The 26,218-nt window shown below is 39.8% G+C and overlaps 1 protein-coding gene and 1 long non-coding RNA gene across 3 annotated transcripts in view; one reads left to right on the forward strand and one right to left on the reverse strand.

Annotated features, from left to right (window-relative positions):
* The window catches only part of DLGAP1 (DLG associated protein 1), a 605,986-nt gene that overhangs the window by 393,816 nt on the left and 185,952 nt on the right, over window positions 1–26,218 (reverse strand). The gene's annotated exons all lie outside the window — the stretch shown is intronic.
* Window positions 4,637–6,380, forward strand: LOC122464187. Its single transcript, XR_006288121.1, has 3 exons — window positions 4,637–4,759; window positions 6,100–6,217; window positions 6,318–6,380. It is a non-coding gene; the product is annotated as an uncharacterized LOC122464187 (long non-coding RNA).

Raw genomic sequence — 26,218 nt, forward strand, 5'->3', positions numbered from 1 at the left:
GCTATCAGAACTCCGTTCCAGTTTTCGAAATACAAAAACCTTTGTCAAAATCTCCCAGGGCATGAAGGACAGAGGCCATAACAGGGACCCGAAGCAGTGCCGCGTGAAACTTAAGGAGCTGAGGCAAGCCTACCAGAAAACCAGAGAGGCGAATGGCTGCTCCAGGTCAGAGCCCCAAACATGCCGCTTCTATGATGAGCTGCATGCCATTTTAGGTGGTTCAGCCACCACTATCCCAGCCATGTTGTTTGACTCTTTCAATGGAGATGGAGGCAACACGGAAGCAGGTTTTGGGGATGAAGAATATGATGATGATGAGGAGGAGGTTGTAGATAGCTCACAGCAAGCAAGCGGAGAAACCGGTTTTCCCGACAGCCAGGAACTGTTTCTCACCCTGGACCTGGAGCCAGTACCCCCCGAACCCACCCAAGGCTGCCTTCTGGACTCGCCAGGCGGAGAAGGGGCCTCCAGTGAGTGTACCTTTTAAAATACTATACATGGTTTAAAAGCAAGCATGTGAAAGGATTAATTTGCCCTGGCATTCGCGGCTCTCCTGGATGTACTCCCAAAGCCTTTGCAAAAGGTTTCTGGGGAGGGCAGCCTTATTGCGTCCTTCATGGTAGGACACTTTACCACTCCAGGCCAGTAACACATACTCGGGAATCATTGTACAACAAAGCATTGCAGTGTATGTTTGCTGGCGTTCAAACAACATCCGTTCTTTATCTCTCTGTGTTATCCTCAGGAGAGTGAGATATCATTCATGGTCACCTGGTTGAAATAGGGTGCTTTTCTTCAGGGGACACTCAGAGGAGCCCGTTCCTGCTGGGCTGTTTGCCTGTGGCTGAACAGAAATGTTCCCCGCTGTTAGCCACGGTGAGGGGGGAGGGTTGAGGGGGTAGCCACGCGGTGGGGGGACGCAAAATGTGACCTTGTAACGAAAGCACATATGCTATCTATGTAATGTTAACAGCAAGGTTTACCGTGAAAGAGTGTACCCATTGTTCTATAAAATGTGTCTTTTTAAATAACGCTGTCCCTTTTTTTCTCCACCAGCTGCATGTGTTTCAATGATCACAGGATCTTCTCCTTCCCAGAGGCTAGTGAAGATTAGAAAGAAAAAAAAAACGCACTCATGATGAAATGTTCTCTGAGCTCATGCTGTCCTCCCACACTGACAGAGCACAGACGAATGTGTGGAGGCAAATAATGTCAGAGTGCAGGAAAGCATAAAATGACCGAGAGGAGAGGTGGCGGGCTGAAGAGAGTAAGTGGCGGACTGAAGAGAGGGCTGAAGCTGAAAGGTGGCGGCAGCGTGATGAGAGGAGGCAGGATTCAATGCTGAGGCTGCTGGAGGATCAAACCAGTATGCTCCAGTGTATGGTTGAGCTGCAGCAAAGGCAGCTGGAGCACAGACCGCCACTACAGCCCCTGTGTAACCAACCGCCCTACTCCCCAAGTTCCATAGCCTCCTCACCCAGATGCCCAAGAACGCGGTGGGGGGGCCTCCGGCCAACCAGCAACTCCGCCACAGAGGACTGCCCAAAAAAAAGAAGGCTGGCGTTCAATAAATTTTAAAGTTGTAAACTTTTAAAGTGCTGTGTGGCATTTTCCTTCCCTCCTCCACCACCCCTCCTGGGCTACCTTGGTAGTCATCCCCCTAATTGCGTGATGAATGAATAAAGAATGCATGAATGTGAAGCAACAATGACTTTATTGCCTCTGCAAGCGGTGATCGAAGGGAGGAGAGGAGGGTGGTTAGCTTACAGGGAAGTACAGTGAACCAAGGAGCGGGGGGTTTCATCAAGGAGAAACAAACAGAACGTTCACACCGTAGCCTAGCCAGTCATGAAACTGGTTTTCAAAGCTTCTCTGATGCGTACCGCACCCTCCTGTGCTCTTCTAACCGCCCTGGTGTCTGGCTGCGCGTAACCAGCAGCCAGGCGATTTGCCTCAACCTCCCACCCCGCCATAAACGTCTCCCCCTTACTCTCACAGATATTGTGGAGCGCACAGCAAGCAGTAATAACAGCGGGAATATTGGTTTCGCTGAGCTCTAAGCGAGTCAGTAAACTGCGCCAGCGTGCCTTTAAACGTCCAAATGCACATTCTACCACCATTCTGCACTTGCTCAGCCTCTAGTTGAACAGCTCCTGACTACTGTCCAGGGTGCCTGTGTACGGCTTCATGAGCCATGGCATTAAGGGGTAGGCTGGGTCCCCAAGGATAACTATAGGCATTTCAACATCCCCAACAGTTATTTTCTGGTCTGGGAATAAAGTCCCTTCCTGCAGCTTTTGAAACAGACCAGAGTTTCTGAAGATGCGAGCGTCATGTACCTTTCCCGGCCATCCCACGTTGATGTTGGTGAAACGTCCCTTGTGATCCACCAGAGCTTGCAGACCTATTGAAAAGTACCCCTTTGCAATTTATGTACTCGCAGGCTTGGTGCTCCAGTGCCAAGATAGGGATATGGGTTCCGTTTATGGCCCCACCACAGTTAGGGAATCCCATTGCAGCAAAGCCATCCACTATGACATGCACATTTCCCAGGGTCACTACCCTTGATATCAGCAGATCTTTGATTGCGTGGGCTACTTGCATCACAGCAGCCTCCACAGTAGATTTGCCCACTCCAAATTGATACCCAACTGACCGGTAGCTGTCTGGCGTTGCAAGCTTCCACAGGGCTATCGCCACTCGCTTCTCAACTGTGAGGGCTGCTCTCATCTTAGTATTCATGCGCTTCAGGGCAGGGGAAAGCAAGTCACAAAGTTCCATGGAAGTGCCCTTACGCATGCGAAAGTTTCGCAGCCACTGGGAATCGTCCCAGACCTGCAACACTATGCGGTCCCACCAGTCTGTGCTTGTTTCCCAAGCCCAGAATCAGCGTTCCATGGCATGAACCTGCCCCATTAGCACCATGATGCATGCATTGCCAGGGCCCATGCTTTCAGAGAAATCTGTGTCCATGTCCTGATCACTCACGCGACCGCGCTGACATCGCGTACTCACCCGGTATCGCTCTGCTAGGTTCTGGTGCTGCATATACTGCTGGATAATGCGTGTGGTGTTTAATGTGCTCCTAATTGCCAAAGTGATCTGAGCGGCCTCCATGCTTGCCTTGGTATGGCGTCCGCACAGAAAAAAGGCGCGGAACGATTGTCTGCCATTGCTCTGACGGAGGGAGGGGCGACTGACGACACGGCTTACAGGGTTGGCTTCAGGGAGTTAAAATCAACAAAGGGGGTGGCTTTACATCAAGGAGTATTTCAGGCAGGACTTCACGGAGGGTTCCAATAAGAAATGGTGCACCTAAGTTATTGTTCTTATTGGAACAAGGAGGTTAGTCTGGCCTCTGATTGATACATGGCTAGATTTACCTCACTGCACCTTCTCTGTGAGTGACTGCAGTGTGACCTAGAGGAATGAGTCCCCTAGACGGGGGAGAGGGGGGAAGCAAATGAGTACAAAACAAATCTGGTCTATTTCTTGTTTTGATACACTCCATCTATCTTTTACATCTTTGGCTGGCAGCAGACGGTGCAGAAGGACTGTTAGCCATCCTCATCTCTTGCCTGCCTGGCAGAAGATGGTACAATACGACTGCTAGCCATCCTCATCTCTTGCCTGCCTGGCAGAAGATGGTACAATACGACTGCTAGCCATCCTCATCTCTTGCCTGCCTGGCAGAAGATGGTACAATACAACTGCTAGCAATCCATCTCGCCTGCCTGCTCACCATAAGATGGTTCAATGGGACTGACTGCAGGACTAAAGAGAATGACTTGATCAAGTCACTCCAAATTTAGTCCCTGCGCCCATGTCTGCCCAGGCGCTCCTGGCCGACGTGGCCAGGAGCACCTCGGACATGACGATGATGGCTACCAGTCCTATTGCACCGTCTGCTGCCACAAGGCAATGGGTTGCTGTGAACAAGAATGCTATTATTATAATAAAACGTGAAGTAGCTGTTTGGCGGACCACCTGCAAATATCGCTCCTGCTCTACTCTCATGTGCTGTAGTCCCTTTCATACATTTCCTACCTTATTTGGAAATGAAAATATATTATTGTATAACAAAAGTTAAGATAAAACAAATTTAAAAAAGGTTTTTTCAGATCAGTACTAAATAGTGTGAAGTGCTAAATTTAATGCAGATCCTTAATCTCAAAATGTCCTTCTTTCTTAATATTAGTGGAACAGTTAGGAGTAGTCTAATCAATCATATGTCTATGGGGAGATGACTGTTGAAATCTGCTAATAACAGTACCCTGCACCCTGTTTGCAATAGCTTCATATGTAAAAATACTTAAGCAATATGTTTATTTTTAAATTCCTACAATTAGTTTATACCTAGTTGAGAATAGTGTACTTCGTGTCTCACTAAAAGCCAAATTCTGCTGTCAGTTACTCCTGTGCAAACTTCACTAGGGTTCTGCCAGTATAACACAGAGCAGAATTTAATCCCAGAATATTTAGGAATTGCATTCTCCCAGCGGTATGTTGTTATTAATAATCAGTTATAGGTTAAATTGCTGTGTAGAGTCTTTTCAGTTTTATGCTGTTTCATATGTACTAGACTGATAACATTCCATGAAGGTAAAAATGTTAAAACTTTACATCTTGTTCATAGCGCTATACACAGAGCAATGGACGTAGACCTTTTGGTATTTCTGCCTTGATTGTGGGCTTTGATGATGATGGTGGTCCCAGATTGTATCAGACAGACCCATCGGGTACATATCATTCTTGGAAGGTAAGCTCCAACTTAATTCATAAATTGTATTATCTTAGTGCAAATATTTGCATAGGCAGTGTATCTCAATGAAGTCTGATGTTGCATGTTGTACTACGGATTCACATAAACAAAGAATCTGTTCCATGCTTTCAGAAGGCTAGTTACAGTTGTTTGAGCACCAAAGATAATTGAGGGTACGTTTACACTGGAATAAAAGACCCACAGCCCAGTCAGTCATGGTTGACCCAGGTCAGCTGACTTGTTGCAGGGCTAAAAATTGCTGTGTACATGTTCAGGCTCAGGCTGGAGCCAGAACTCTGGGCCCCTCCCCCCCTCGCAGGGTCCCAGAGCTTGGTCTCCATCTCAAGCCCAAACATCTGCATAGCCCCACGGCCCAAGGCAGACGAACTGGGCTGGCTGTGGGTGTTGAATTGCTGTATGGATGTAGCCTTAGCCTTATAGTTAAAGAATTAGTGAATCCACAGTAAAAATAAGAAAATAAATTTAAAATATATACAACAGCAAACATATTGCATGGTGATTGCGTGTTCGGTGTCATCGATTATGAAGAGATAACCTTTCCATAGTGAATGTTGAAACCAGATTCCATTATAAAGCCCTATTTCAAACTCCCCCTCTCCTTTTAAACTTTCCCATGGGAAAACGGAGGCATGGCCTGAAAATTACCATATCTACTCTGAGAGCAAAAGAAAATACAGGAAAGATATTTAAAGACAGTGGGTCCAACCTTATGAGTTACAGGTCATTTAAAAACTACCTTACTTTAAATTTTATTTGTCTCCCTTTTGCTCAAAAACAGCTTGTTACTACTGTTTCAAGCTTTCTATTTCCATGTATAGGCATCACCTAGCCCCTTCTCAGCTGGGTCTGATAATTGCACAGGACTGCTGGCCCCAGGCCCTTAAATGGGGAGACCACCCTGTTATAGCAAGGAAGTCCTAGCGTGGTCAATTTATGGAAAAGGGGGTTCTGGCGTGAAAAAGCTTGAGAACCACTGTTCTAATATTTTCATGTCCTCAGGTGTTACAAGACCTAGGACCACTAACGATATTTTCAAAGTGCTTCAAATTAACAAAGTTTATTATGCTGTTTTGTCTTCTTTCCTTAAAAACGTAAAGGCCTGGAAATCTTGAAAATGTTGTTGTATTCCACATGGAAACAGTGAAATAGTCTTTTCTGCCAATACTGCAAAACCCAAATCACATGTTACATAATGATAGTGGGGGAATTGCCAAATCAGTATCATGTGAGAAATGTGTGCAGACCAAATGGGTTTGATTTGGTAAAACAAATTAATGTACATCATGGTGAGATACATAACTGTGTGTCTTCTACAGGCAAATGTAATTGGTCGCAATGCTAAAACTGCGTGAATTTTTGGAGAAGAATTACACAGAAGAAGCTATAGCAACTGACAAAGACGCTATCAAATTAGCAATAAGAGCTTTGCTAGAAGTATGTAATCCAGTAGAATGTATACAATAAATGCTTTCAGAAAAGCTTGTTTTTCTTCGTTTTGTAACGTACTTGTAATGATGTTTTTGTTGTATACTAGGTTGTCCAATCTGGTGGAAAAAACATTGAACTTGCAATAATAAGGAGAAACCAACCACTGCAGGTATGAGTTATTGATTACATAGAAATAAAATGATGATTTCTATACAGAATCTTCTGACAAAAATTATTCCAGTTTACATCTGTGCATTTCAACAGGATGTATAAAGTGTCCCTAACATCTAGTAAAACAATATTATGTGACTTCTGTTGTGTCTCTGTAGATTGATGATTCTGTGAACTATGTAGTAACTGCTGATAATTTATATTGTATTATAAGAAGCTGTGTTGGGAACATTCAGTGCAGGGAACTGTTCTGGGAACTGTTCTGGGAACATATAAAAACATACTTTTCTGGTTTTTGTGTGGGAGACATTATCACGTAGCTTACATGGCGAGACTCATAGTAAATTTTGATATTGTACAGTTCTAAAGAAGCATTTTTGCAATTTAATATTTCTGGCAAACATTTTGTGACCCTTTTTGTAGCTGCTATTACAGTGGAAAAGACAGACTCCAGGCATGACAATTAAAAAATAAGATTTCCATAGAGTATTTCCCTTCTTTTGGAATAAACAACTCCATTCTTCTTCATATATTACCCGCATAATAGATAAGTGTACATAATCTCTTTAAGCAATTTTAACTGTTTGAGTTGTCTGGAATTTTAGTAAGATGTGATATTTAGTACTTAGTCCCAAATGACAGAATTTCTTTGGAATATTATAACTTTTCATTATTTCTGCTGCATCTGAAAGAAGTCCAGTTCTAGAATAAATTCTTGGCAATATTGTCAAAAGATTTTGACTTTTAAAGATAAATGGTGGTGTACACACTCTTGGAATAAACGCATCTTCTACAAACTGCATTCATCATTACACCCTTAGCAGTGTATCACCACTTCCTGCAGTAACACCCACATCCTGTAGACTCAAGTTCAGTAAACCTTTACGTCTATATATTGCAGTCGTGAATTCTGTATGCACAGGGTGAATCGAATGTGAATTGTCAATTGAAGATAGCTGGCTAGAATTTTAGCCAAAATTACATATGTGCTTTATCAAAGATAGAGTGATAGGAAAGACACCCTGTTAGGACAGGTTTATTTCTGTGAAGCCCTGGAGAGGTGGAGGTGATTGAATCATAGAATTTAAGGTCAGAAGGGACCATTATGATCGTCTAGTCTGACCTCCTGCACAATGCAGGCCACAGAATCTCACTCACCCACTCCTGTAACAAACCCCTAACTTATGTCTGAACTACTGAAGTCCTCAATTCGTGGTTTAAGGACTTCAAGGTGCAGAAAATCCTCCAGCAAGTGACCGGTGCCCCATGCTGCAGAGGAATGCAAAAACCCCCCAGGGCCTCTGCCAATCTGCCCTGGTGGAATATTCCTTCCCGACCCCAAATATGGTGATCAGCTAAACCCTGAGCATGTGGGCAAGACTCACCAGACAGACACCCAGGAAAGAATTCTCTGTAGTAACTCAGATCCCACCCCATCTAACATCCCATCACAGGCCATTGGGCATATCTACAGCAACCCATTATCTACAATCTCTCAGACCTCAATCCTGCAAACACAGTCAATGAGGGCACTTGTGTGCTTAATATTAAACACATGCACAAGTGTTTCGGTACTGTGGACGCACTCCGCCGACTTAATGGTTTTAAGTGGGGACACACAAAATCAACTGTATAAAATCTCTTTCTAAAAATTCGACTTCTATAAATTCGACCTAATTTCATAGTGTGGACATACCCTTAGACTGTTACAGTCTCCACAGCGATGGTACTCAATAAGTAAAAAACAGTAATATTTGACTCTCTGTTAGAAATGAAGATGGTAGGGTGGGTATGCTGCCATACTGAGAAACTGTGGATGTCTTATTTATTATTTGTATTGCAGTTGCACCCAAGAGTCCCAGTTACAGACCAGCATTTCACTGTAGTAGGTGCTGTACAATCACAGAACAAAAAGACAATCACTGTCCAAAGAATTTACAATCTACGTATAAGACAAGTTACAAGAGGTGAATACCGTAAGACAGACAGAGGAGCAGAAGGAACCAATGAGACAATATTGGGCAGCATGACAACCTGTAGTATCAGCACACCAGCTGCCTAACTGATGTCAAGATTGTTTTGTAGGCATCATGGCAAAAGAGAGTTTTAAGGAGGGGTTTTTATAATAGCAACCCATTTTATTATAATAATATGCTATTATAATATAGTAGCAAGAGTGCTACTGTGTAGCAATGCAGTACCGCGCCTGCCAGCACCCAGGAGACATACGGTGACAGTGAGCTGAGCGGGCTCCATGCTTGCCGTGGTATGGCGTCTGCACAGGTAACTCAGGAAAAAAGGCGCGAAACGATTGTCTGCCCTTGCTTTCACGGAGGGAGGGAGGGAACAGGGGCCTGACGATATGTACCCAGAACCACCCGTGACAATGTTTTAGCCCCATCAGGCATTGGGATCTCAACCCAGAATTCCAATGGGCAGCGGAGACTGCGGGAACTGTGGGATAGCTACCCTCAGTGCAACGCTCCGGAAGTCGACTCTAGCTTCGGTACTGTGGAAGCACTCCGCCGAGTTAATGCACTTAATGCATTTAGAGCGTTTTCTGTGGGGACACATACACTCGAATATATAAAACCGATTTCTAAAAAACCGACTTCTATAAATTCGACCTAATTTCGTAGTGTAGACATACCCCTAGTGATGTGAAACCCCCTGAATATAGATGAACAACAGTGAGCTCACCAAACAAATGAAATTACATTTTTAAGTTTAAAAGTGTCCTGTTGACTTAGGATATAGTGATCTGGCATATAGTCAAAACTATCTCCAATGGCAACAGTGCTGATCTCAATAGTCATTACTGTACAAAAGAATAATGAAACAATTAGTCTCAAGAAATGTATATTCCATGTAAATCATATATGAGAGTTTTCTTAAATATAAAGCAAAAGAATAGGAGAAAAGAATCAAATATTTTAAATATAATTATTACTTTAAAATATTTATTAGGCAAGCTATAAAATATTCACATTGCAGGTGTAGTGGTGATATCAATCTGATAATTGCAGAGTCAAGTAACATATTGCAGAGCTCATGTTACAAATTTTATCTATCATACACCTTTGTTCATTTGGCCTATTCTCTTCCTAAAACTCATCCATGCTGGAACTACTTCTAACATTTTAAACCTCTGTCATTTAAAAAAAAAATTAACCTGCCTGGGGGTAAAAAATACCTCCCCCAAAGTAGAATTTGTCCTCCAAATTACTCTGGCCTGAGGCCCAGGTCAGGCAATTTTCAGCCCTGGACTAGTGACAGATTTATGATCTAATATCTCATGACTCATCCTTATATCGTTAGAAAAGGAAATGTTCCAAACTATCAGACTTTAATTGTCATGTTTTTATGAAGAGTAAGTTCTTTTTAGTGCTTAGTAGTTAATTTTCCTGCCCTCACCCTCAGAAGCCTATACAGGGAGACACGTATGATGACATCTTGGTGTACAGATACAAAAATATTCCTACTAGAAAATATGTTTAGAAATGTTTTAGAAAGTTTCAGTAATTTCCTGTGATTTATGTAAGTTGTACAGGATACATAATGGTATGGTTAGGGTACATCTTCACTACCCTCTGGATCGGCAGGTAGTGACCGATCCCCGAATCGATGCCTGTACTTCACCTCGGGAGGAGGAGTAAGCGGAGTCAACGGGGGAGCCGCTGCGGTCGACTCGCCGCCCTAAGGATGGCCAGGTAAGTCGAACTAAGATACTTCGATGCATATCTTAGATCGACCCCCCCCCCGTGTAGCCCAGGCCTTAGAGTATTACTGGCACTCGTCTGGAATATCATATAATGTAGTAGCTCTGCCTCTATATTGAATGTTGAGGTCACCTAATCTTATGCCCATGCAGACTTTAAACCACCATTTTACTCTCTCTTCTGTACCCTTCAGGCCCGGACTACATCGTCTCATGAGTTATTGTATATTTATATATACACTCAGTTTTCATCCCCCTCTCTCTTTTCCTACACGTTAATGAAAGGGGATAATAAAAAGCAGAGGAAGCAGAAAAAACTGTGGATTCAAGAGTTTTCTGCTTTTCACAAATGTTAGTATACTCTCCAGAATCCATTTTAAATTTTAGTACACTCTCCATTTTAAATGTTAGTATACTCTCCAAGCATTCATTTTAAATGTTTCTATCTCATCTGTAATCAGTCTTGTTTCCCCCTCAGCCAAATAATACACCATTTATCTCAAAGGGGTTTTTACCTGAAGTCTCAATTTTTTACCATTTTTAAAGGCTAAGCCAGTGTGTCTACCACAGAAAGACCTGGCCCTACTCACTGATATCTGATTATTTCATATTAAGCTACAATAAAATGTGAACTTTTGCTTTAACCTTTATTTTCAATGAGAAGAAGTCCGGGATCAAATAGTTATCTCTAGATGCTAAAGGAGAATTTAATTTCAACAGAGCAACAATAATCTAATTTACATCAATTGTGTAACTGGCCCTAAATTATTTCTGGGGTTTTTTTGTTGTTGTTTTTTTATTTTTGTTGTCAGTGTCTAGAAACTGTACTTAGTTGCAGTGAGCTCTCATGAGCGCTAATGTAAATTCATGGCTCTGTCCTCATTTTTAAAAAATGATAGTGACAGACATAGTTTAATGAATCAAATACAGACACCCCCCCATACCTCAACATGCTGAAAATAAAATTAAAACTGCTTACACATCTATCATCATAACAAAAGAAAAGCCTTACCCTGAGTAATACAGTGCCTTCAGTTTTCATTAAGGATCTGTAATACCATGCAGCCAGCTCCCGAGGACCCCCTCATGGCCAGCAGTCAGTCTGCACCACTCAGCCTCTGTTTCTGCCTCTTCAGGGCCCTTTAAGAACTCACAGTTTGAAGGTGGTTCAGAAAAATCCCCATAAGAGATCCCATTTATTTGGGCCTCTAATACATACAGGCCCTGTAGGCCCCAAGCAGTTCAATGTCTTTCCTGCTTACCCCAAAATAAAATAAAATCAACACACAAACTCACACAGCCTTCATCCCAGCTGCCCTTTACAGTGTCTCCCAGTGTCTTCCTGGAGATTTCTCTCCCGCTCTTTCAGCAGTTTTCCCTGCAGCACTGGTAGACCAGGTGCCAGTTCCTGCCAATGTTGTAGGCATAAGCAGAGCACTGAAAAATTCATAGCTGGAAACTAGAATTGCTGCATGCATTAATCTTACTTGTAATGTCTCTATCCCATGCTATACGGGAATATGGAAGTTTTGCTTTGTAACTGTAAAATGCTTGCTCTGAACTTGTGAACCCAGGCAGGAGGATTGGTTCCCCTTCCCATCAAGAAGGACTATCAAAACTAAATGGGCCATTGGGAACATGACAATACAAAGACTTGGTTGATGGCCTCTCAGACCCCTGAAGGTACTACATGCAAAAAAACTTGTCCCATCATCTTGAATTCTGGAAGAAGGAAATAAAGACAGCTGACATGAATATTTTTTCTCTCTGCTCTCTGGACTCTCACTGGGCTGGAGCTAGGAAAAAGAAGCAGAGATCCCCAGGGTCAAACTGCATTAGCCCTAAAAGACATTCAGTGCTGACAGATTACCACCACTCTATCACCTTTTGGAACCACACACTGTAACTCATTTGTGTATTTATGCTGCCTGCTATAACCTGTAAAAAACTAATTTATTTTTTCTAGTTAATAAATTCGTAGCTAGTTTGCTACAGAATTGGCTACAGGCGTTGTCTTTGGTGTGAAATCTCAGGTACAAAGTGACCTGGGGTAAGTGACTGGTCTCTTGGTACTGGAAACAACCTGCATCTTGTGTGATCTTTGATGTATAACAACTACTATCACTAAGTCCAGCTTGCCTGGGTGGCAAGATAGACTGGAATGCCCAAGGGGACTGCCTGTGACTCCAGGGTAAGGGTGTTTTAGTGCTTCAGGAGTTCACACTGGTTACTGGGTTGGTGAAACCTAATTATAGAACATATCACCAGTTTGGGGTGTCTGCCCTGATTTTTGACATTCTGCTTTGAGGTCGTCACTCATTCTCATGAACCACTCCAGACAGAGTGACATACTCTGCAGAAGCCTTCTTGCTCCCTGGCGTGTCTACAGAGATCTGCAGTTTCCCTGACTTCCCCACTTTACTGTAACTTCCTGCTCTTTTTATCCTGGGATCACTTCGTTTAACCCAGATGTGACTCATCCTGTAATCAGAGCTGGATTAGCCCCAGGCTCTTCAGCCCCTGGGGCAAGGCATACTCTTACAGGTCATTAAGTAAGTACCAAATACCTTGAAAATGTACTCCAAATAAGTTGCATGAATATCATTTAAAGCTACAATGCAGCTACAACTGTAAGGTCTATTTCATCACCAGTTTATCAGTTAGAAAGTTGAGAGGTAACTTGATCACGGTTTGCAAGTGCTTACACAGGGAGAAGGTATCTGACGCTACTGGGCTTTTTAATTTAACACCCAAAAGCATAACAAGAACCAACTGCTGGAAGCTAAATTAGAAAAACTGAACCCTAAAATAAGTTTTAACTTTTTAATAGTGAGGATAAGTAACCATTCAAATAGCTTACCAAGTAAAGTGGTAAGTTCATCATCACTTAGAGTCTTTAAATTGAGATTAGATGTGCTACAGTTCAATCACAAGTGACTGGGCTTGATAGTATTTATCTATCTGGCAGGGAAGAACAATTCCCTCCACTGCAGGAATTATTGGTTGAAATTCTATTGTCTGAGTTAAGCAGGATGTGAGACTAGATGATCATAGTTGCCCTATCTGGTGTTAAAAATCTGTGACATTACTTTACTGTTCTCTTATCATTTGTAAATACAGTTACATGATCCTTTAAATGTTGTAGCAGAATGTATGTGTAGACAAAGAACACTGTGGCTGGATTTATTTTAACATTTGTTTTGAATTACTCTTTGCACATTTTAACTTTTAATTACTCTCTTTGGAATTGTGAATCTCAGTTGTACACTTTGAAAAAGATTCAAAATCTGCTCATTTTAAAAAAAACTAGTTAAGAGGGTTGCTAGTGTCCCTTTAGGAAATGAGGTATAATTAACTTTCTATCTTATTAAAGTAAAACAGAAACTTAGATATAAGATTACATTATATGGAAGAGGGACACATTTCTTTTTGGATACTTTAACTTTACTTGCTAAATTTATTTATAGGACAGATTTTCTTACCCGTGTTGGCCAACAATGACCACTTATCACATCAGTATCATGACTGTGTTTCAGTAAGTAGGGAGATGAGGCCCACAGACAATAGAAAATAGAACCCATGTTATTTCCTGCAATGGACTAGAATCCTTGCCTTTACTTATGGTGGTGGAGTTGTGTAATCACTGAAATGTACTTCACTCTAAAACTTTGAAAGCCTGCTTTCAATTATAGCTGAAATAGCACTTGAGATGCATTTAAACCCTTTTTGATAACATACAAACTAACAAACTGCATCCAGCTGTCGGCAGGGTAGAATTTTTGATTTCACAGTTGGTTGAAACACACACTAGAGAGGTGAAGAAGAGCAAATGCAATAACATTCTACCTGTGCAATAGAAGTATACATCAGTCAGCTAGGGGATATTCTACTTATCCTGTCAAGACAATCTGTAATAAGTAATTCATGAATAATATATCAGACTATATTCCACAGCACATAGGAGCATATTTATATATTTGACTGTAACTAGGCAAAGTCATTTCTTGTTTAGTTTTCTTTACTATTCCCTGTTGAAAGTCTTCTTGCACTTCCCTTGTCAGGTGCTTGTATTTCCATATTATAACCTCTTCTGTGGACCAAACTCAAATGTTGCTCTGTGAGTATGCCCGCAGTTGGAACTGCATCTGGACAGAGCTGACATTTTACTCTGTGGAAAACTGATGGATAATCTCCATTGACCAGACATATAAAATACACTCACTCTTCATTCAGTAAAGGTACCCCAAATCAAACCTGAGAAATGCTGCACGATATTCTGGATACCACTTTATGTCAAGAGAAAAAAAGGTTGCTAACAGGTGCTTCGTTAAGTCTTCGAAGAACCCTTCGTGCATAGAACACTGGCTGGTAGAAAATATTGGAGAAAATTCACTGCCCAAATGAAAATGTGTATAGCATTTTGGATTCTTTAACATTATAACTTATAGCAATTAATAAATGTATTTGAAGATTATAGGCACAAAAAAGAATTTTTGTGTGATGATTTGACCTCACAGCAAATGAATTTAAAGAAAAACACAGCAATGACTGTCAAGATAATTTAAATCAAAAAAAGAGAATTAGATTAGTGGGAAAGAAAAATTGCTAGAAAGATTTCAAGCCTTGGGGGTTTTTGTTAGTTTGTTTTGTGCAAATACAGTATTTCAATGAGGTATTTGAAGCTTATCATAATCTCTTCTTTTTGACGCTCCTTTACTATTACCCATTAAAATCCATTGCAAGGACAATTCTGATAGCTTGTCGCACGGAACCTCTAGAGCAAGAAAAGAAAAGCATAATACTACTTTAAGGACTAACGGTTTTATAGTTAGAAAATAGGTGCCTTTTTGTGGAGGACAAAAAAGTCCCCACAAAAATCCCCAGACATTAAGATGAAGATGAAGATTTTTGGATCATATTTTTGGTTCAAAATACCCAAAGTTTTCTAGCTATTTTAAATTAAAAACAAAGTTACATCACTCCAGCAAAAAATCTAAATTGCTATTCAGAATGGGACTGGGTGACATGCAAACAAGCACATTAAAATGAAGAACAAAAATAAAATGAATAAATAAATTAATGTCTTAAAGCCTTGTCTGAAAGATGACCGGGATCTACAGTAGCAAAAGGTCAAAGATGAGAAATTCCAAAAAGCAGGCTTCTGATGGAAAAGGACATGGCTCCTCAGTTACTCAGGTTCACACCCTGGAATGGGACATCACCTTAACCCCACCATTCTCAACTGTCCTAGTGAGACAAGGGGCAGTAAGGATTAGATGTTGTTATATACTGCAGGATTACAATATACCCTTACTAGTGGAATACATTATGTTTTTCATCCTCTGGAGAAGCTATAACAAGATTGAGTCATCTTAATCAGGTTGAGGATGAAAGACCCAGACAAACGTTACCTAGATTTCTCAGGTTTATGACAGTCTTCTCAAGACAGCTGTTTGCAAATAATATACTGACAGTTATATCATCATCCTATTGTATATATCGGAGGAAACAGAATCTCACTGTACATCTCCAAATGTCAAAAGATTAAGTTATATCACTACTACTCAAAAGAATTAGATTTGTGCTTTATTAGTTATAAACTGAAAAACTTGATTCAAACTTTTTGAAAAGTGAAACAGCAGATGGGTTTATTTTTTAATAACTAAATTTTGCTAGCTGTGAAACACGGCATCAGCAAGCATTTTAACAGCCCTTTATTCCACAAAGAGCAGGCATTCTACCCTTGTCATGGTAGGAGGTCAGTCCACAGTTTTCTCTTGTTAGCCCTTACGCATAAGCAAGAGGCATTCTGAGTTCAAGATGGCAATGCTTCTTGAATCTTAAGCATAGGATTTTAGGGTTTGCCTATCTCTGATCCCACTGAAGACAATGGGAATTTTGCCACTGATTTCAATGGAAGCAGAGTCAGGCCAATCACGACAGCTTCAGAAAATCCCCTCTCATTATGTAATCAGATTATTTTAATTATATATGCAATTATATTAAGAAGTCTCATTTAAGAAAACTGACTAAATCTCCTAATTAGGTATCTCGTCTATACATGCTATTCTTGATTAGACTTTATAGTGTACCAGTGTACAAGAGGTTCCTGATTCTACCAATTTTTCAAGATGCAGTACAATTGCTTGCTGCTGTTGCTTGATTAATTAGTTTATTAACTGCTTGATTAGTTTGTGCAGTGCTTAGAAAATGTAAAGCAGTATAAGTGCAAATTAATAGTATTATTTAGGTAACATTTAAGTGCAGTCGCAATTGGTGAGTGAATAATAAAAAACTATAAATATAAATACTGGTGAAGAAACTGGCTTATATTAGTTGAGGAAGTTAGCTTCAGGGGGCAAAAAAGGACTAGGAAACAGTCATTGTTAGCAAATGAGAGGAAGACACTGCACGAAGTAGATTTCACTGTAAGAGACAGAAGATGATGTGAATGAATATGTAAAAAAGTTCCCCGAGTGTTCACACTGAGGAGAACATATGGAGGAAATGAAGCGAAATAGCAGAGAAAAGTGACAGTGCCACTGGATTGCAAACTAGGAGTAATAATTCCATCATCCAGGGAGACAGGGTAGTTCTATATTTTATTATGAGCTTTGCTGGACACAGTCTTGGACTCATGAATTAGGTGATGTGATATAACAATATTTAAGGCAGTGAGCTTGGAGCTGTGAAGGTGCTTTTGTAGGCACTTCTGAGGACCTGACGAACCCATTCTAACTGGAACATTGGTTACTGCTGTCACAATGACTTAGGAGCTGAGTAGTAAAGGGACGACAGGGTATTTATCACTTTTACCAAGTCTAAGATCATGCATAAATGGATGAAGCCAGCTGAACAGACTGTTCACTGATGGTAAAAAAAAAAAAAAAAAAAAGTGGGAGAAATGGACAAGGTATATGAAGCATGGAGAACGCAGAAAACAGATAAAGATGCATTGCTTTAAAAGTAAAAGTTTCTTTGAGGACTATGGAAACACTTGAAGAATACAGATGAGAAAGAAAATATCCTAAATAATTTACAACAAATGTCACAAATTCATTATGGTAAGATACAAAAAGATAGAAATGTTTTGCAAGTAGAACTAAACCCTTCTGAAATATTGTAGTTTAATTTCATAGGTAAAAAGTAAAAACCTCCTAAGAACATAAAAGTGAAAAAGTTTAAGGAAGAGGACATGACAAGTCAAATCAATTTCTCCATAATCGTAAGAGAGAACATTTATATTCTTATATCAAAATTATTTCCACAATAGTTAATACTGAACAAGTTTTGAAATATATATGGGGTAAATTGTAAACATATTCATAGGGAGGGTTTTTTTAATGTTTCTTTTTCTCTAGCTCTCTGAAATATGAAAATGATCTGCAGAGAGGCTTTAGAAAAACGAAGTAAATGCAGCCAAGTGTACAACACACTATATTAGAAATTACTTTATGCTGCTGTGTATACAGAGAAGGCTAGATACTCTACTGGATGCCCATCCTGAAAGGCAGACTTCTGCAGAGTTAAAGTATCATCATCATCAGAGCTGAGTGAATAGAGCAAGAAGCGTCTTAATATTCATTTGAATTTTTAAATGAGTTTGCCTTGGCCATATGTGTGCTCCTTTTGCTTTGCTTTCTGTGAATATTTGTTACTGAGATTTTTTTATGGTTATTTGAGGGGAATTACTATACTTTATGTTAATGGCATGTACTGGTAATTCTGAAGCCATCAGAGCAAACATGGACGAGTCTCTTTAGGGGCCCCTTGCTGTAATAGGTTATTTTCCAGAGGACATCAGGGTGGTCAGACAGTTTTAATGTTTTGAAAGAAGTAGCTATCCTTTTGCCCTCCTCAACAGAACTTTAACATGCATCATAGAGCAAGGCTATGACACTATGTCTGTGGATTTTAGGAAAATCTTGATAGATTATTTTTCCTTCAATATACACAAACCCTACCCCAATTAACATTAATGGGACAAACACACACACACACCCCCGTCCCAGGGAGAAAGACCACTCTTCTATGCCCATTCCATTTTGCATTGGCCAGGGATGGAGGGAGGACACAGGGAACTCCTTCATCCAATATCCCGCAGCCTAAGGGAAAATGCACTGTGCTGGGAGCCAGGGGATCATGAGCTCAAATCTCTATTGACAACTGTTTACATTTTATGATAGTCACAGCTCTTACTACCAACCAAGACCTCACCCCCTGAACCGTAGATGACAATCAAGAATTAGCCAGTCCCAGAGTTCAGTACAGCATTCAAACCCACAACTAGGTAGTCTCCTCTTGGCACCATTAGAGCAGTGTAGGCCGGGTGTGCTCTAGTGGCAGGATAGTGGGTGAAAGACCAGGTTGGCTCCAGTGGCTGATGTTCCTCCATCTGTTGGAGGCTGTCTGCAGACTCAGTCATATTTCACTCCATCCATTATACTCAGGTCATATTTTTAAGTTTTCTTCACAATCATGAGCACTAGACTATTTTTTTTTAAATGAAAGCTGAGATTCTGACATCATTACATGACGCTGGGGCCTACAATGTATCTGAATGGCATTGAACAGGAGCCCAGCAGACCCCGGATAATCATATTTTGAATATAAACAAAATCTGCTGCGAGTGGCAGCTCATTTTTACATTTCAAGTGTATGGAGCTTAGCTTGTGGACAGAGACTGTGAAACACTCTCCCTCCCCTCACTTTTTAGCCCTGCTTCCGGCAGAATTGCCAGTAGATCCAAGCTCTCTAATGTAGCCGACCCAAGCTTACTTGCTCAGCCACAGCACCTTTCAGACGGAACAGGCCAGAGCCAGAGATGGAACCCAGGGTACCTGATCTCTAATATTCTACTGCTGTCTAGCAAAGTAGCTGAAACACATTTTGGGTTACACAACTCTCCCCTCTAGTGGCTGATCCAACATAGAGGATATCAGTTACTCCTGTGGTTGTGCTGGGATCCGAACGCCCAGGGCCCAAACAATGCAAATAGCGGCATGTGTGGGGGAGAAGCTAATTGGTGGGGCTGCCGGTGAGTGCTGAGAACTCACTATATTTTTTTCCGTGGTACTCCAGCCCCAGAGCACCCGCAGAGTCAGCGCTTATGTGTCTGATTACTCCTGATAAAAGCAATTTTAAAACAAAAATGTTCATATGAAAAATGCCACTAAATATCAGGAGACTAAGAAACTAAAAGCATTTAGCTAAGTTAGCTGAAATTCTGGGCCAGATCTTCAAGTGGTGTAAACTGATGTAAACTTCAATTAAGTCAATGCAGTTACATCAATTTATGGGAGGTGATGATCTGGTCCTTCTCTCTGCTAATTTCTCTCTTATGCATTTGGATATGAACAATGGGAATCTTCTTTTTTGTTTCTCATTTATTTAATTAGTCAAACTAATCTCTACTGACGTTAGCTAAAACTTAATGGCAAAAATATGCCTATATCTGCTACTCCATTTAAAAATCTGTTATATGTACATTGGCAAATCCTTGTAGTCCCTCCCAACTTTGTAAATAGCTTCCCATTGTGTATAAAGAGGGCTGTTTAGTGGAAAAAGAAAATCAATGTTTTTTAAAAAACAGAGTTTCTGTTGCCATCTTGACAAAGTCCAAAAACCATGTTTTCTTCACCTAAACACAGCCACCTAAAGAAAAATATCACTAGGCAAAGCATGTATTAACGGTTTATGAAGAAAGAGAACTAAGGTAAATACAATGGGCCTGATTCTCCACTGCTCCACACCTTGTGTGGTGATTTACACCTGTGCAAAGTAAGAGCCAAATGTCTGTCAAGTGCTACCAATCATAACAGTAGCATTTTCCATCTACTTTACCCAAGGTTAGATGATTACACAAGGTGCAGGAAAGTGGAATATCAGGTCTAGCATGTTTAGTAGGAGCCCGACAGAATTCAGAAAATATCCACCACAGTAAAAACTCCATGATATGCTATGGAAGACAACCATAACTGTGTAATGACTGTTTATTGACGAGTGGCACAGTAATTCACAAACCAAGTGAAGGTTTTCTAGCATAATCCTCAATCCCCTAGATGTGTCAGCCGGAGACTTGACAAATCTACCTGGCAATATCTTTTCCATGGCAAACAACAGGTTTTGAGAACAATTTTTTTCCTTCCCGGCTTTCAGTAACATCACCACCTCTTTCTTTAGATAGCTCCTGCCTCTTGCTGTTCTTTAGGCATTTAAAAAAAAAAAAAAAAAAGAAGACGACACTGACAGTGGTATCCAACCTCACTACAAACAACTCCTCTTCAACAAACTTTCTTAATGGGTGAAGGGGCTTCTCTTATTCCCTCACGTGTAACACATGCAAGAAGTTTCATTTCCCTACAAGAAAATCCTTGCCTAACTGGAATGTTGTTCTGGAGATTCACTACCATCCTATCAGGCTCTCATCTTAGCCACAGTGGTTCTCTGAAAGCATGCTATTTAAAAGTGTGCTTGCTCAACCATGTTTTTAGAGATGGATAATTCCAGGGGGGTTTCTCATCAAATGCTGAGGAAAAGATTAATAATGGACTGGGAAAATATGCAATTAATGCCTCTGGCACTAGCTCTACATGGTGTAGACTCAGATGTCTTAATATGCTCATTCTATACATGTTCTCACTATGCTGGTGAATTTGATCATTGGCATCTATTTGCTAGTTCTGCTGTAGTAGGCGGCTTTATATAAGAAATTATTCAGATTAGTGAATATAAAACGCTGGCATTACACAATACTGACAGTGCTGTAGCATCCCAAGTAACTTCCTGTTATATTAGCAAAGTACATACGTTAATATTACATATGCAATACACTGCCTGAATTAAATACATTTTATTTATGACCATATAAGACTGCTTACACAGCATGATTGCTCAGCTATTAAAAAGAGCTGGCTCTCGTGTCTGACAGAAATATGAACAGGGAGTTCTATATTTTCCTTCTAACTATGCTGCACAGGGAGCTTCTCCACCCCATTGCAGTCATACGCTAGTGTTGAAACAGTGCAGCCATAAAAGGTAGCCTGCAATTTTATATTTGCAAAGAAAGCGTATTGTAGGATGAATCATTTCAATGGATACAGGTTACTTTGATCCAATAGATGATGGGTGAGTTTTTCCCACCTGAATATTTCAAAAAGACTCACCAGAATGGTGAGTGAAGAGTAAGAGACTCCTTTTCCACAATTTCTAGTTTGAATATTGCACCACACTAATTTGGCATCATATTTCTGGCCCAATGCTGGTTTTTGCAGGATAACCACAAAAGATATATAGTGTTTTGGCCAAAGAATCCATAGGAATTCAAATAATTTTTTAAAAATATTTTCCTATCAAATAAATTTCTCTGATTGGCTTAAGGTATTGAAGCAGGGAATCAACCTGCCTGTCACATTTGGAACCAAATTCATAGTGACATGTCCTGCTTATTACAATCCTTATATAAGACACAGTAGTATTGTTATGACAATACAATTGACATTAATAATAGGACCACCTATACTGCAGCCATTTGATTTAGACTAAAATTTGGTATAATGACATCTCACCAGAAATGAGTTATAAAATGATTCAGATGAGGATTTGTGTCACAAAAAAAGCTGTTACTTGAATCAAATGCCGTTTTGTGCCTTTCTATAATTAAAAAAGCAGCTTGCGTTTTTTTCAGCTGAAGTTCTGCGGACCATCTGTGCAAGAAATTAGCTCCTATAGGTATTCTACCAAAAAAAAAATCATTAACAATTATCGAGTTATTTTATTTAGAAAAGGGGGCTATAATGTAAGCTGACATTTGCACCTATAATTTCAAACTATAATTTGGCAAATCTTGTCACAGTGAACAAAATTTGAATGTAAGAGTCCTACACTTAATATAAAAGACTCTATGATAAGTACCTCTTGCACTAGGTGAAAAACTTCTCTAATTCTGGGTTTTATTTGTGTGACAAAACTAGCTTATTTTGTATTTCTGTACTTCATTTAAAAGTAAATAGTGCAGATTTCAGTCTTTTCTTGAGCTCTCAGACACTTCCGCAACAGATTTTTCTCCTCTTGTAACCCTCAGAAAGGGTCCTCACAGTATCCAACATTATTACAGTGAAGATGTTATTTTACAAATAGTGCTAAGCATATATATTACTCAAAGAACAATTAAATATAACTTTTTTATTGTATAGTCTCTCCTGAACTTTAATTTTTTTTGTACCACATTAGCAGTAGCATTAACTAACTTTCTAAACTAGTCCTATGATTACATCCCTGTTTCAGTAACTATGAAAGCATTAAGTATCCAAATAGGAAATGGAGTATCTATCTAGTCAAGCCTCAAAAATTGGAGTTCACTAGCGTAAACAAGGGTTCCACCAGAAAAAACATTTCTGCTGGGCTGCAAATATGCTAAGAAAACCTTTAATATAAATATACGAGGACATAGTTTGTAACAACTTATTTATTTCCATCTTACAAAACCTTACCACAATACTCTCTAAACTAGTTTAGTACTAGAGTATCTTCCATGTATCACACCCTCAAAAAGTGCTGCCTGCTAATGACACTAACTCAAATTACAGTGATTTATCAACCCTGATTGCAATAGTCTACAGTCTTTCCAAATAATTCAACTCTCTATAATAAACTTTGCATCTTATATGTAATACTGGCCATTTCCTTGTGCACTGGGACCTGGATCAAGGACCAGAAGAATCATTCTAAGACGAGATGTTCCATAGGAATTGCCATAACAGACTAGATCAGTGGCCCATCCACCCTAGCATCACATCTCTTACAATGATCAGTGTCAAAGTTCAGAAGGTGGCACAGGAAAGCCCATAGTGGATTTTCCTCCTAAACAAATCAGTTAGAGAATTGTTGGCTTATTTCCTGGAGCATGAGGGTATTTATATCCCCTTTCAAAAAGTCCTATCTAATGTAACTGTGGCTGTTCTCATTATCTATAAAAATGTTTAGGCTTTGTTTTGTTTTTTTAAATTCTACTTGGCTTCAACGAATTCTCAGGTTAATTATGAGTTGTGTAAAAATGTTTTTCCTTGAATGGCACCTTATTCTGGTAGAGGATCACCCAATTTACCATCTCTACGGCAGTCATTATTTTGTATGCCTCTTATGTCCCCTCTTATTTGCCTCCTCTCTAAACTAAATATCTCCTTTTCAATATCTCCATTTATCTCAATATATGGGTACTTAGCACAATTTCATTTTAAGAGTGCAAAAAGGAAATATATTGGGAACAACTCCACATTCTTACTTGAAATGGTCAGAGAACTACTGAAATAACAGGATCTTGAGATCATACTTGTTAGAATACAAAAGATCAAGTCTACCCCATAACAGAGGGCTTTCCACGAAAGATATTAAATTGGCATTACACTTATTCTTAAACCTGCTCATTAATACAATACGCATACTGAGATGCCGCTGAAATGCATTAGCTGGCAATTTTAGCTTTAGTATTGAAGTGGAAGCTACTGAGAACATAGCACTCAAAAGCTGGAGGTATGATTAACAATATAATGAGGATGATATTGATAGGACAATTCATGGCCACATAGCTTATGTCATAAGGCATGCAACATCACATCTAGCAAGTACAGCATCTTTGTGGTACACTGATAGAAGTTAAACTGCATTTAAGGATTTATTTTTGATGTGCAAAGAAAGGTATAAAAGGAGCTTCTGTTGCACCCTTGTCCATGCTAACATCAGAACTTTATGTTTATTTATATTATGCAACCATTTTGACAAAGTTAAACAATATACAACTAAACTAGAACATAGATTATCAAATACAGCAGAGACTCTGAAAACCAATCATGTAAAGAATCAACTTATATTTTTTTTTAAAAAGGCATATTCTACGATGTTCATAAAGTAGCCTTCACCTGATCTTCTAACGCAGAAGAGTACCAAGTTATACTTTTTTCACCACCAGATGGTACACTGGCTCTCCTTATTTAAATCTGAATTGCAGAATTCACACTTCCTCTGAATCACTTCCAGGAACAACATATTTCTTATGTTTTGCAAAGAGTCTGCACACACTACATTTTTCTCAATTGCCACCATTTGTACTCCACACAGCATGCGCTTGTTTATATGTCAAAGAAAGATATTCTCATTTTTTAAGTCAGTCATGTGCTTGCATTCATAATGCCTCCAAGATCAGAAAAGCAAGGTTCCAACTGTGCATATGCCTACCCCCTTTTCTTGACGGAGGGTAGTGCTTTGGAAGGGCTCACTGGGATAAGAAACAGAACTGGCTCCTCCAGGATTTGAGAGACCCTTTAAAGCTGAGTGAGGTTTGTATCCTGTCACTGCGGTAGGAAATTCATTCTTGCTCCCAAGAGTGATTGAGAGCTCTACTGCTCTCTCTCTTTCCTGATTAGTTTTTGTTTTCCCAAACAGCATTTGCAAACCTATCATATGGTTTAATGGTGCAGCAACTCACTTACTCTGAGCTTCAGATAACCACACATTTAAGAGTCAGGATGGATAGTTTTTCTTCTTGTTGCCAACAGGCAAATGCAACTAGATATTTTATTTATTTAGTCCCTTTCTCCACGTATTCTGTGACTGCTGCTGAACTTGCTGGTTTGTGGATATAACAATGACATGCTCAAAGCTCTTATTTTTGTCAGGTATGGCAGATATGCCTTTTTTTTATTCTTACACCTGTCTGACATGCCAACTGTGAGCAATCTGTGGGAAGAGAAGTCCTATCTTTTTTTATTACCTGTCTATACAGTGCCTTGATTTGGGGTTCCTAGGCACCGCCAGAATGTAAGAAGTAAACAATAACAGCAGCTTTAGAGGGGCAGGAGTCTACTGTGATAGTGGCACATAAACACGACTAAAACTTGTATCCTAATTCAGGATACAGATGTAACAGGGAACACGGCCAGGATACAAAGTATGTTTTTGGAAACAAAGGGGAAGGATGGGCTTTAATTTTAGAGTGAGGTGCTCTCTCATTGGAGTGCAATACTTTTGCTTGAAATAGAGATGGGTTGGAAGAGGTCAGTCTCGACTGCTGTGGGGGCTAGTTGAGAGTCCCAGTTTGGTGTGTTATGGCCAAAGAACTAATGAGAAGGACTGAATTGGATAAGTTTGCTACTGGGTAAGGAGAGAGAGAGAGAGAGAGTGTTTCTTATTAAAATACATTTAATGTAACAAGGTCACTAAAAGTTGCAGCATTCCATTAGATCCAGATCAATATTGTGGAATCTATTTTTCAAGATCATTGGACGCTGTACTTCTTAGGCACTCTATGCCTTGGTCTGAAGTAAGCATTGATTAGTTTTTAATACTTAGGCAGATATTGTATTTCCTCAATATTTTAATATCTCTATAACTGAGAGCCAATGTTCTGATGCACCTCAGTTTCATCATTCCTACTGAAAGAAAGTTGGCATAGATCTCCACAATAAATCCACAATTTAAGGCAAGTGGACAGGCTGAATCCCTACCCCGTTACAACACAGCACACAGGCCGGTACGGGCAGATTTTCAAAGGTATTTAGTAGGGATGTCAATTAATCACAGTTAACTCACGCGATTAATTCAAAAAAATTAATCGCAATTAATCGCACTTATGACAATAGAATACCAATTGAAATGTATTAAATATTTTTGAATGTTTTTCTACATTTTCAATATTGATTTCAATTACAACACAGAATACGAAGTGTACAGTGCTCATTTGATATTATTTTTTATTACAATAATTACAATATATGCACTGTAAAAATGATAAAAGAAATAGTAAAAAGAACAGGAGTACTTGTGGCACCTCAGAGACTAACAAATTTATTTGAGCATAAGCTTTCGTGAGCTACAACTCACTTAATGATTTGTTAGTCTCTAAGGTACCATAAGTACTCCTTTTCTTTTTGCGAATACAGACTAACACGGCTGCTACTCTGAAAAGAAACAGTATTTTTCCAATTCACCTCATACAAGTACTGAAGTGCACTCTCTTTATCGTGAAAGTGTAACATACAAATGTAGATTTTTTTGGTTACATAACTGCTCTCAAAAACAAAACAGTGTAAAACTTTAGAGCCTACAAGTCCATTCAGTCCTAC

This window comes from Chelonia mydas, chromosome 2, assembly GCF_015237465.2.
Source record: "Chelonia mydas isolate rCheMyd1 chromosome 2, rCheMyd1.pri.v2, whole genome shotgun sequence".
NCBI classification, from domain to species: Eukaryota; Metazoa; Chordata; order Testudines; family Cheloniidae; genus Chelonia; species Chelonia mydas.